Source organism: Cherax quadricarinatus, chromosome 75 (genome assembly GCF_038502225.1).
Source record: "Cherax quadricarinatus isolate ZL_2023a chromosome 75, ASM3850222v1, whole genome shotgun sequence".
Taxonomy (NCBI): domain Eukaryota; kingdom Metazoa; phylum Arthropoda; class Malacostraca; order Decapoda; family Parastacidae; genus Cherax; species Cherax quadricarinatus.
Window position 1 is genome coordinate 8,126,779 of NC_091366.1, and position 13,043 is coordinate 8,139,821.

The 13,043-nt window shown below is 46.2% G+C and overlaps 1 protein-coding gene across 7 annotated transcripts in view; it reads right to left on the reverse strand.

The window, feature by feature from the left end:
- Syt1 (Synaptotagmin 1) overlaps positions 1-13,043 on the reverse strand; it is a 158,421-nt gene that overhangs the window by 61,390 nt on the left and 83,988 nt on the right. The window lies entirely within an intron of this gene.

Here is a 13,043-nt window from a genome sequence, read left to right on the forward strand (position 1 = left end):
TGCAGGTACTGTACTTCCCACCTCCAGTACTGTAACATCCTCACCCATCCTTCAGAGTGCAGGTACTGTACTTCCCACATCCAGGACTGTAACATTCTCACCCATCCTTCAGAGTACAGGTACTGTACTTCCCACCTCCAGGACTGTAACATCCTCACCCATCCTTCAGAGTACAGGTACTGTACTTCCCACCTCCAGGACTGTAACATGAGTACAGGTACTGTACTTCCCACCTCCAGGACTAACATCCTCACCCATCCTTCAGAGTACAGGTACTGTACTTCCCACCTCCAGGACTGTAACATCCTCACCCATCCTTCAGAGTGCAGGTACTGTACTTCCCACCTCCAGGACTGTAACATCCTCACACATCCTTCTGAGTACAGGTACTGTACTTCCCCCACCTCCAGGACTGTAACATCCTCACTCATCCTTCAGAGTGCAGGTACCGTACTTCCCACCTCCAGGACTGTAACATCCTCACTCATCCTTCAGAGTACAGGTACCGTACTTCCCACCTCCAGGACTGTAACATCCTCACCCATCCTTCAGAGTGCAGGTACCGTACTTCCCACCTCCAGTACTGTAACATCCTCACGCATCCTTCTGAGTACAGGTACCGTACTTCCCACCTCCAGTACTGTAACATCCTCACCCATCCTTCAGAGTGCAGGTACTGTACTTCCCACCTCCAGTACTGTAACATCCTCACCCATCCTTCAGAGTGCAGGTACTGTACTTCCCACATCCAGGACTGTAACATTCTCACCCATCCTTCAGAGTACAGGTACTGTACTTCCCACCTCCAGGACTGTAACATCCTCACTCATCCTTCAGAGTGCAGGTACTGTACTTCCCACCTCCAGGACTGTAACATCCTCACCCATCCTTCTGAGTACAGGTACCGTACTTCCCACCTCCAGGACTGTAACATCCTCACCCATCCTTCAGAGTGCAGGTACTGTACTTCCCACCTCCAGGACTGTAACATCCTCACTCATCCTTCAGAGTGCAGGTACTGTACTTCCCACCTCCAGGACTGTAACATCCTCACCCATCCTTCTGAGTACAGGTACCGTACTTCCCACCTCCAGGACTGTAACATCCTCACCCATCCTTCAGAGTGCAGGTACTGTACTTCCCACCTCCAGGACTGTAACATCCTCACTCATCCTTCAGAGTACAGGTACTGTACTTCCCACCTCCAGGACTGTAACATCCTCACTCATCCTTCAGAGTGCAGGTACTGTACTTCCCACCTCCAGAACTGTAACATCCTCACTCATCCTTCAGAGTGCAGGTACTGTACTTCCCACCTCCAGGACTGTAACATCCTCACTCATCCTTCAGAGTGCAGGTACCGTACTTCCCACCTCCAGGACTGTAACATCCTCACTCATCCTTCAGAGTGCAGGTACTGTACTTCCCACCTCCAGGACTGTAACATCCTCACCCATCCTTCAGAGTACAGGTATTGTACTTCCCACCTCCAGTACTGTAACATCCTCACCCATCCTTCAGAGTGCAGGTACCGTACTTCCCACCTCCAGGACTGTAACATCCTCACCCATCCTTCAGAGTGCAGGTACTGTACTTCCCACATCCAGGACTGTAACATTCTCACCCATCCTTCAGAGTACAGGTACTGTACTTCCCACCTCCAGGACTGTAACATCCTCACTCATCCTTCAGAGTGCAGGTACTGTACTTCCCACCTCCAGGACTGTAACATCCTCACCCATCCTTCAGAGTGCAGGTACTGTACTTCCCACCTCCAGGACTGTAACATCCTCACCCATCCTTCAGAGTGCAGGTACTGTACTTCCCACCTCCAGGACTGTAACATCCTCACTTATCCTTCAGAGTGCAGGTACTGTACTTCCCACCTCCAGGACTGTAACAACCTCACCCATCCTTCAGAGTACAGGTACTGTACTTCCCAACTCCAGGACTGTAACATCCTCACCCATCCTTCAGAGTGCAGGTACTGTACTTCCCACCTCCAGGACTGTAACATCCTCACTTATCCTTCAGAGTGCAGGTACTGTACTTCCCACATCCAGGACTGTAACATCCTCACCCATCCTTCAGAGTGCAGGTACTGTACTTCCCACATCCAGGACTGTAACATCCTCACCCATCCTTCAGAGTGCAGGTACTGTACTTCCCACCTCCAGGACTGTAACATCCTCACCCATCCTTCAGAGTACAGGTATTGTACTTCCCACCTCCAGGACTGTAACATCCTCACCCATCCTTCAGAGTACAGGTACTGTACTTCCCACCTCCAGGACTGTAACATCCTCACCCATCCTTCAGAGTACAGGTACTGTACTTCCCACCTCCAGGACTAACATCCTCACCCATCCTTCAGAGTACAGGTACTGTACTTCCCACCTCCAGGACTGTAACATCCTCACCCATCCTTCAGAGTGCAGGTACTGTACTTCCCACCTCCAGGACTGTAACATCCTCACCCATCCTTCTGAGTACAGGTACCGTACTTCCCACCTCCAGGACTGTAACATCCTCACCCATCCTTCAGAGTGCAGGTACTGTACTTCCCACCTCCAGGACTGTAACATCCTCACCCATCCTTCAGAGTACAGGTACTGTACTTCCCACCTCCAGGACTGTAACATCCTCACTCATCCTTCAGAGTGCAGGTACTGTAATTCCCACCTCCAGGACTGTAACATCCTCACCCATTCTTCAGAGTGCAGGTACTGTACTTCCCACCTCCAGGACTGTAACATCCTCACCCATCCTTCAGAGTGCAGGTACTGTACTTCCCACCTCCAGGACTGTAACATCCTCACCCATCCTTCAGAGTGCAGGTACTGTACTTCCCACCTCCAGGACTGTAACATCCTCACCCATCCTTCAGAGTGCAGGTACTGTACTTCCCACCTCCAGGACTGTAACATTCTCACCCATCCTTCAGAGTACAGGTACTGTACTTCCCACCTCCAGGACTGTAACATCCTCACTCATCCTTCAGAGTGCAGGTACTGTACTTCCCACCTCCAGGACTGTAACATCCTCACCCATCCTTCAGAGTGCAGGTACTGTACTTCCCACCTCCAGGACTGTAACATCCTCACTTATCCTTCAGAGTGCAGGTACTGTACTTCCCACCTCCAGGACTGTAACAACCTCACCCATCCTTCAGAGTACAGGTACTGTACTTCCCAACTCCAGGACTGTAACATCCTCACCCATCCTTCAGAGTGCAGGTACTGTACTTCCCACCTCCAGGACTGTAACATCCTCACTTATCCTTCAGAGTGCAGGTACTGTACTTCCCACATCCAGGACTGTAACATCCTCACCCATCCTTCAGAGTGCAGGTACTGTACTTCCCACATCCAGGACTGTAACATCCTCACCCATCCTTCAGAGTGCAGGTACTGTACTTCCCACCTCCAGGACTGTAACATCCTCACCCATCCTTCAGAGTACAGGTATTGTACTTCCCACCTCCAGGACTGTAACATCCTCACCCATCCTTCAGAGTACAGGTATTGTACTTCCCACCTCCAGGACTGTAACATCCTCACCCATCCTTCAAAGTACAGGTATTGTACTTCCCACCTCCAGGACTGTAACATCCTCACCCATCCTTCAGAGTACAGGTATTGTACTTCCCACCTCCAGGATTGTAACATCCTCACCCATCCTTCAGGGTACAGGTATTGTACTTCCCACCTCCAGGACTGTAACATCCTCACCCATCCTTCAGAGTACAGGTATTGTACTTCCTACCTCCAGGACTGTAACATCCTCACTCATCCTTCAGAGTACAGGTATTGTACTTCCCACCTCCAGGACTGTAACATCCTCACCCATCCTTCAGAGTACAGGTATTGTACTTCCCACCTCCAGGACTGTAACATCCTCACCCATCCTTCAGAGTACAGGTATTGTACTTCCCACCTCCAGGACTGTAACATCCTCACCCATCCTTCTGAGTGCAGGTACTGTACTTCCCACCTCCAGGACTGTAACATCCTCACCCATCCTTCAGAGTACAGGTACTGTACTTCCCACCTCCAGGACTGTAACATCCTCACCCATCCTTCAGAGTACAGGTATTGTACTTCCCACCTCCAGGACTGTAACATCCTCACCCATCCTTCAGAGTACAGGTATTGTACTTCCCACCTCCAGGACTGTAACATCCTCACCCATCCTTCAGAGTGCAGGTACTGTACTTCCCACCTCCAGGACTGTAACATCCTCACCCATCCTTCAGAGTACAGGTATTGTACTTCCCACCTCCAGGACTGTAACATCCTCACCCATCCTTCAGAGTGCAGGTACTGTACTTCCCACCTCCAGGACTGTAACATCCTCACCCATCCTTCAGAGTACAGGTACTGTACTTCCCACCTCCAGGACTGTAACATCCTCACCCATCCTTCAGAGTACAGGCACTGTACTTCCCACCTCCAGGCCTCAAGTCCGGCTAACAGGTGTTCCTGAATCCCTTCCTAGCCTTACCGTTGCTACCACGCAACAGCACGTAATATCCCCGCTTGTCTCCACTCCAATCTAACACACTCACACAAACCTGTTGGATGCTCAAGCCCCAACCACTTATAACCTTCCACCTCACACTCTGATACGATCCCCAACAACTTCCACCCTGGATCAGGATGACTGACACCAGTTTCCTGACGAACCTTACCTAACCTAACCTAACTGACACCACAATTAAGGCCGGCATTACGCGGCCTTTCCCGGCACCTTCTTAGTCCTGCATAATCCAGGAACAATTTTTGAGCGAATAATTTTTCCAGGGCACTAAGGCTCATTGACAGGGACGGAGTAAGTGGCACGTCAATTCCCTTGTCTTCTAATAATATGTTATTTTTTCCCTTATAATCTACCTTGTCTATAATTACCATCTCATTTGCTATGACTGCTTTCGTAAGGTGAAGTCCAGGATCTTTCATTAATTCATGGTATAACTTAACAAATATTTGATGACAGTTATGTGTGTATATATATATATGTGTGTGTGTGTGTGTGTGTGTGTGTGTGTGTGTGTGTGTGGTGACAGTGTTGGTGTGTATGTGTGTGTGTATGGTGACAGTGTTGGTGTGTGTGTGTGTGTGTGGCGAAAGTGTTGGTGTGTGTGTGTGGTGACAATACTGGTGTGTGAATAACAGCAGTGTTGTAGTTAGTAATACCAATGCTGGTGTGAGTAACGACAGTACTGCTCATCCAAACCTCACAACACACCATCTTAACAAAGGTTCATGCAAAGTGCACCTCGTCCACTTATGCCAGGTCATAAGAGGCTGATAAGTGGACTTAATAATACAAGAGTAAATCCTAGAACGAGAGCTTGAGACGCAATATAGAAAAGCTAAACGTGATAACTTTACCTAGAGGAAGAAGCTAGACTCAACTCAGCATTCCCTAAGAGACTAAGCTGACCTATACGCAGCATTCACTGGATGTAAGATTTTGCTAGGAAACTCAAGCTGAAGTTTTTTGATAGCCAAATTCTTATAACTTCAGGAATGTATAGTGGAGAGGTCAGGGTGTGAGGTAATATTCTGTCTTGTAGTGGAGAGGTCAGGGTGTGAGGTAATATTCTGTCTTGTAGTGGAGAGGTCAGGGTGTGGGGTAATATTCTCAGTCTTGTAGTGGAGAGGTCAGGGTGTGAGGTAATATTCTGTCTTGTAGTGGAGAGGTCAGGGTGTGGGGTAATATTCTCAGTCTTGTAGTGGAGAGGTCAGGGTGTGAGGTAATATTCTGTCTTGTAGTGGAGAGGTCAGGGTGTGAGGTAATATTCTGTCTTGTAGTGGAGAGGTCAGGGTGTGAGGTAATATTCTCAGTCTTGTAGTGGAGAGGTCAGGGTGTGAGGTAATATTCTCAGTCTTGTAGTGGAGAGGTCAGGGTGTGAGGTAATATTCTCAGTCTTGTAGTGGAGAGGTCAGGGTGTGAGGTAATATTCTCAGTCTTATAGTGGAGAGGTCAGGGTGTGAGGTAATATTCTCAGTCTTATAGTGGAGAGGTCAGGGTGTGAGGTAATATTCTCAGTCTTGTAGTGGAGAGGTCAGGGTGTGAGGTAATATTCTCAGTCTTATAGTGGAGAGGTCAGGGTGTGAGGTAATATTCTCAGTCTTGTAGTGGAGAGGTCAGGGTGTGAGGTAATATTCTCAGTCTTATAGTGGAGAGGTCAGGGTGTGAGGTAATATTCTCAGTCTTATAGTGGAGAGGTCAGGGTGTGAGGTAATATTCTCAGTCTTGTAGTGGAGAGGTCAGGGTGTGAGGTAATATTCTCAGTCTTATAGTGGAGAGGTCAGGGTGTGAGGTAATATTCTCAGTCTTATAGTGGAGAGGTCAGGGTGTGAGGTAATATTCTCAGTCTTGTAGTGGAGAGGTCAGGGTGTGAGGTAATATTCTCAGTCTTGTAGTGGAGAGGTTAGGGTGTGAGGTAATATTCTGTCTTGTAGTGGAGAGGTCAGGGTGTGAGGTAATATTCTCAGTCTTGTAGTGGAGAGGTCAGGGTGTGAGGTAATATTCTCAGTCTTGTAGTGGAGAGGTCAGGGTGTGAGGTAATATTCTCAGTCTTGTAGTGGAGAGGTCAGGGTGTGAGGTAATATTCTCAGTCTTGTAGTGGAGAGGTCAGGGTGTGAGGTAATATTCTCAGTCTTGTAGTGGAGAGGTCAGGGTGTGAGGTAATATTCTCAGTCTTGTAGTGGAGAGGTCAGGGTGTGAGGTAATATTCTCAGTCTTGTAGTGGAGAGGTCAGGGTGTGAGGTAATATTCTCAGTCTTGTAGTGGAGAGGTCAGGGTGTGAGGTAATATTCTCAGTCTTGTAGTGGAGAGGTCAGGGTGTGAGGTAATATTCTCAGTCTTGTAGTGGAGAGGTCAGGGTGTGAGGTAATATTCTCAGTCTTGTAGTGGAGAGGTCAGGGTGTGAGGTAATATTCTCAGTCTTGTAGTGGAGAGGTCAGGGTGTGAGGTAATATTCTCAGTCTTGTAGTGGAGAGGTCAGGGTGTGAGGTAATATTCTCAGTCTTGTAGTGGAGAGGTCAGGGTGTGAGGTAATATTCTCAGTCTTGTAGTGGAGAGGTCAGGGTGTGAGGTAATATTCTCAGTCTTGTAGTGGAGAGGTCAGGGTGTGAGGTAATATTCTCAGTCTCGTAGTGGAGAGGTCAGGGTGTGAGGTAATATTCTCAGTCTTGTAGTGGAGAGGTCAGGGTGTGAGGTAACATTCTCAGTCTTGTAGTGGAGAGGTCAGGGTGTGAGGTAATATTCTCAGTCTCGTAGTGGAGAGGTCAGGGTGTGAGGTAACATTCTCAGTCTTGTAGTGGAGAGGTCAGGGTGTGAGGTAATATTCTCAGTCTTGTAGTGGAGAGGTCAGGGTGTGAGGTAACATTCTCAGTCTTGTAGTGGAGAGGTCAGGGTGTGAGGTAATATTCTCAGTCTCGTAGTGGAGAGGTCAGGGTGTGAGGTAACATTCTCAGTCTTGTAGTGGAGAGGTCAGGGTGTGAGGTAATATTCTCAGTCTTGTAGTGGAGAGGTCAGGGTGTGAGGTAATATTCTCAGTCTCGTAGTGGAGAGGTCAGGGTGTGAGGTAACATTCTCAGTCTTGTAGTGGAGAGGTCAGACACTAAGGTAACATCCTCAGTTTTATTTATACTCACAAAGGAACCAGACTCACGTCCTCTCTTAAAATTATTTAGACAAGAAATTTCTAAATCTAAAACTACCAATCAGCACCCGGTCTCTGGTCAAGCATGCTCTAGTCCACGGTACCAGCACTCAATATATATATATATATATATATATATATATATATATATATATATATATATATATATATATATATATATATATATATATATATATATATATATATATATATATATATATATATATATATATATATAAATTTTTGAAAGAACCTTTGAGACGAAAATCCAAAAATCTTGATTAAATTTGCCATGCCCTACTAAAGAGGCAGATAATTGATAAAGATAAAGGGGCAGAAGGGAGAGTAAATATAAGTAGGCAGAATCCACTTATACATCAGTGGTTCTTGAAAAATAATGAAACTGGTCAATCTAATTATGATAAAATATGAACCACGCTCCTAGTGTCAGCCATCTTGGTTGAGTCAAATACTCTTTACTAAATAAAAAAAAATGTTTTAACAATATTATTATATACGATTGTAAGCTCATCCACATGATTCAAAGCTCAGCTTAGTGCTATATATCTTAAGTATTATTTTTGTACTGCAGTTCAGTAAGCAATTGGTTTTAACATAACGGGCAAAAGATGTCTTTTTTTATAAGTGCCTAGTACGGTTAAAATTATCATGAATGTTTGGTTATTTAAAAAAATAGGTATAAAAATGATTGTGAAAAGTCAAAACATGCCGATATATTAAATGCTAGTATAAATGTAGCTAGCAATCGTGTAAATGGCAGTAGGCTAGGTTATCATGCTCTCAAAAACTGGCCTATGAACTCCGTTGCAAATTACCTGTTGTTGCATGAAAGTAAGATAAATGCATATTAATCACTCTTGCAACCCACCACCTAATATTGTCTCATATAGCAATGCACAAGTCGAAAAAAACATGACATTTCAAACGATTTTTAAAGACAGGGAAACACATAACAGAACTGAGACCTCATTCACATCTCTGAAGTGTGGTGACGTAAGTTTACGTGCGGCCTTAGCTCCGTACGAGTATATATATGCTGTGTACAAGTACCTTGAGGGTATTTATAGACTTTATTGTTATATAGGTTGAGGTGTAGATAAATGCTGTTTAATACGGACAAGACGGAGAATCAGACACATATGTAACATCTGGGTATCTTTATTTATAGATTTCCCCATCCAGTAGCACCGTAGTCTTCCAGACTACGGTGGTCTTCACCAACTTCAAGACTGAGGGACTGATTACCTTTTGTTAATATTTCTACATTCTTCACATTATGTCATTGTATTGATAAAGTCACTGGAGGGCGAAACGTCAACAAATACAGATACCCAGATGTTGTACTTGTGTCTTAAATCTTGACATAAGTTGAGTGGTGAAGCCAGCAGAAGGTCTCAGTCATGTGACCGAGGTCACAGCTCTATATATTTATCGTAACAAATAAAAACGAACACATATAGAGGAACAACCTTCACTTTCGTGCAACACTAAACGCACAGAAGAACACTGGTAACACATAAGTTCACAGTGAGACTTGCCAACATGTAACACATACATCCAATTATTCTATAATAGTAACTAATTCACAATATATACAAATCAACAAATAAATAGGTAGAAACACAATTATCATTAATACGAAGACATTAATGATGACTCAGTACCAAGGGTTGAGTAAAACACACACACACATACACACACATACACACACACACATACACACACACATACACACACACATACACACACACACACATACACACACATACACACACACACACATACACACACACACATACACACACACACACACACACACACACACACACACACACACACACACACACACACACACACACATACACACACATACACACACACACACACACACACACACACACATACACACACACACACACACACACACACACACACACATACACACACACACACACACACACACACACACACACACACACACACACACACACACACACACACACACACACACACACACACACACACACACACACACACACACACACACACACACACACACACACACACACACACACACACACACACACACACACACACACGGCTGAGAGGCAAGCAGGAGTTCCGGAGTGTGTACCTCGATCGAGACAGAACACAGGACGAAAGGAAGACGATGAAAGAGAGAGTTCAAAAACGAAAGGAGAAATGGGAGGAAATGAAAAAGGAGAGCAGAATAACCCAGGATCAAATGGAAGGACAAGCACACCCCCCAGAAACACCTGCAGAAGGACTCCAGCCACGACACCCCCAAGGCAACTGAACAATCCAAACGAACCATCACACACCGATCCCTCTGTTCCCCCCCCCCCGCACCACAGTTACAGTATTAGAACAGAAGTTGAAGGTTTGGTACACAAATGCAGATGGATTAACGAATAAACATGAGGAATGGCAAGAAAGAATCAATGAGAAGTCCCCAGACATCATAGCAGTTACAGAAACAAAACTCACGGAGACAATAACAGATGCAATCTTCCCACCAGGATACCAGATCATGAGGAAAGATAGAAGGGGCAGAGGGGGAGGTGGGGTTGCTCTGCTAGTAAAAAACAGATGGAAATTCGAGAAAATGGAAGGCATAGATGAGACGGGAGAAAGAGACTACATAGCAGGTACACTTCAGTCTGGGGAACACAAAGTGGTCATTGCAGTGATGCATAATCCACCACAGAACTGCAGGAGGCCAAGAGAGGAATATGAAGAGAGCAACAGAGCAATGGTGGACACACTTGCTGAGGTGGCAAGAAGAGCTCACTCCAGCAGAGCAAAGTTGCTGGTTATGGGGGATTTCAACCACAGGGAGATTGACTGGGAAAACCTGGAGCCACATGGGGGTCCCGAAACATGGAGAGCCAGGATGTTGGACGTGGTGCTGGAAAACCTCATGCACCAACATGTTAAGGACACTACCAGAGTGAGAGGGGAGGATGAACCAGCAAGATTGGACCTTGTGTTCACCCTGGGCAGCTCAGACATTGAGGATATCAAGTATGAGAGTCCCCTAGGAGCTAGCGACCACGTGGTTCTGTGCTTTGAATACATAGTAGAGCTGCAAGTGGAGAGAATAACAGGAGTTGAATGGGAAAAGCCTGACCATAAAAGAGGGGACTACATAGGGTTGAAGAACTTCCTGCGGGAGGTCCAGTGGGACAGAGAACTGGCAGGAAAGCCAGTAAATGAAATGATGGAATATGTAACAACAAAATGCAAGGAGGCAGTGGAAAGGTTTATTCCCAAGGGCAACAGTAACAACGGGAAGACCAGAACGAGCCCCTGGTTTACCCGACGGTGTTACTAAGGAGGCAAAGCCAAAGTGCAATAGAGAATGGAAAAAATACAGAAGGCAGAGAACACACGAAAATAGGGAGATCAGTCGCAGAGCCAGGAATGAGTATGCACAGGTAAGGAGGGAGGCCCAGCGACAGTATGAAAATGACATAGCATCGAGAATCAAGACTGACCCGAAACTGTTGTATAGCCACATCAGGAGGAAGACAACAGTCAAAGACCAGGTGATCAGATTAAGGACAGAAGGTGGAGAACTCACAAGAAATGATCAGGAGGTATGTGAGGAGCTGAACAGGAGATTTAAGGAAGTGTTTACAGTAAAGACAGGAAGGGCTGTGGGAAGACAGCACAGAAGGGAACATCAAGAGGGAATATACCAACAAGTGTTGGATGACATACGAACAACTGAGGAGGAGGTGAAGAAGCTCCTAAGTGACCTTGACACCTCAAAGGCGATGGGACCGGACAACATCTCCCCATGGGTCCTTAGAGAAGGAGCAGAGATGCTGTGCATGCCTCTAACCACAATCTTCAACACATCCCTTGAAACTGGGCAACTACCTGAGAAATGGAAGACAGCTAATGTGGTCCCCATATTTAAGAAAGGAAACAGAAACGAGGCGCTAAACAACAGACCTGTGTCTCTGACATGTATTGTGTGCAAAGTCATGGAGAAGATTATCAGGAGGAGAGTGGTCGAACACCTGCAAAGGAACAAGATTATAAATGAAAACCAGCATGGGTTCATGGAAGGCAAATCTTGTATCACAAACCTCCTGGAGTTTTATGACAAGGTAACAGAAGTAAGACACGAGAGAGAGGGGTGGGTAGATTGCGTTTTCCTAGACTGCAGGAAGGCCTTTGACACAGTTCCCCACAAGAGATTAGTGCAGAAGCTGGAGGATCAGGCGCATGTAAAAGGGAGGGCACTGCAATGGATCAGGGAATACCTGACAGGGAGGCAGCAACGAGTCATGGTACGTGAAGAGGTATCAGAGTGGGCGCCTGTTACGAGCGGGGTCCCACAGGGGTCAGTTCTAGGACCAGTGCTATTTTTGATATATGTGAACGACATGATGGAAGGAATAGACTCTGAAGTGTCCCTGTTCGCAGATGATGTGAAGTTGATGAGAAGAATTAAATCGGACGAGGATGAGGCAGGACTGCAAAGAGACCTGGACAGGCTGGACATGTGGTCCAGTAACTGGCTTCTCGAATTTAATCCAGCGAAATGCAAAGTCATGAAGATTGGGGAGGGGCAAAGAAGACCGCAGACAGAGTATAGGCTAGGTGGACAAAGACTACAGACCTCACTCAGGGAGAAAGACCTTGGGGTGACCATAACACCGAGCACGTCTCCGGAGGCACACATAAACCAAATAACTGCTGCAGCATACGGGCGCCTGGCAAACCTGAGAATAGCGTTCTGATACCTTAATAAGGAATCGTTCAAGACACTGTACACTGTGTATGTTAGGCCCATACTGGAGTATGCAGCACCAGTCTGGAACCCACACCTGGTCAAGCACGTCAAGAAGTTAGAGAAAGTACAAAGGTTTGCAACAAGGCTAGTCCCAGAGCTCAAGGCAATGTCGTACGAGGAAAGGTTAAGGGAAATCGGACTGACGACACTGGAGGACAGAAGGGTCAGGGGAGACATGATAACGACATACAAGATACTGCGGGGAATAGACAAGGTGGACAGAGATAGAATGTTCCAGAGAGGGGACACAGGGACAAGGTGTCACAACTGGAAGCTGAAGACTCAGACGAGTCACAGGAACGTTAGGAAGTATTTCTTCAGTCATAGAGTTGTCAGGGAGTGGAATAGCCTAGCAAGTGAAGTAGTGGAGGCAGGAACCATACATAGTTTTAAGAAGAGGTATGATAAAGCTCAGGAAGCAGAGAGAGAGAGGACCTAGTAGCGATCAGAGAAGAGGCGGGGCCAGGAACTGAGTCTCGACCCCTGCAACCACAATTAGGTGAGTACAATTAGGTGAGT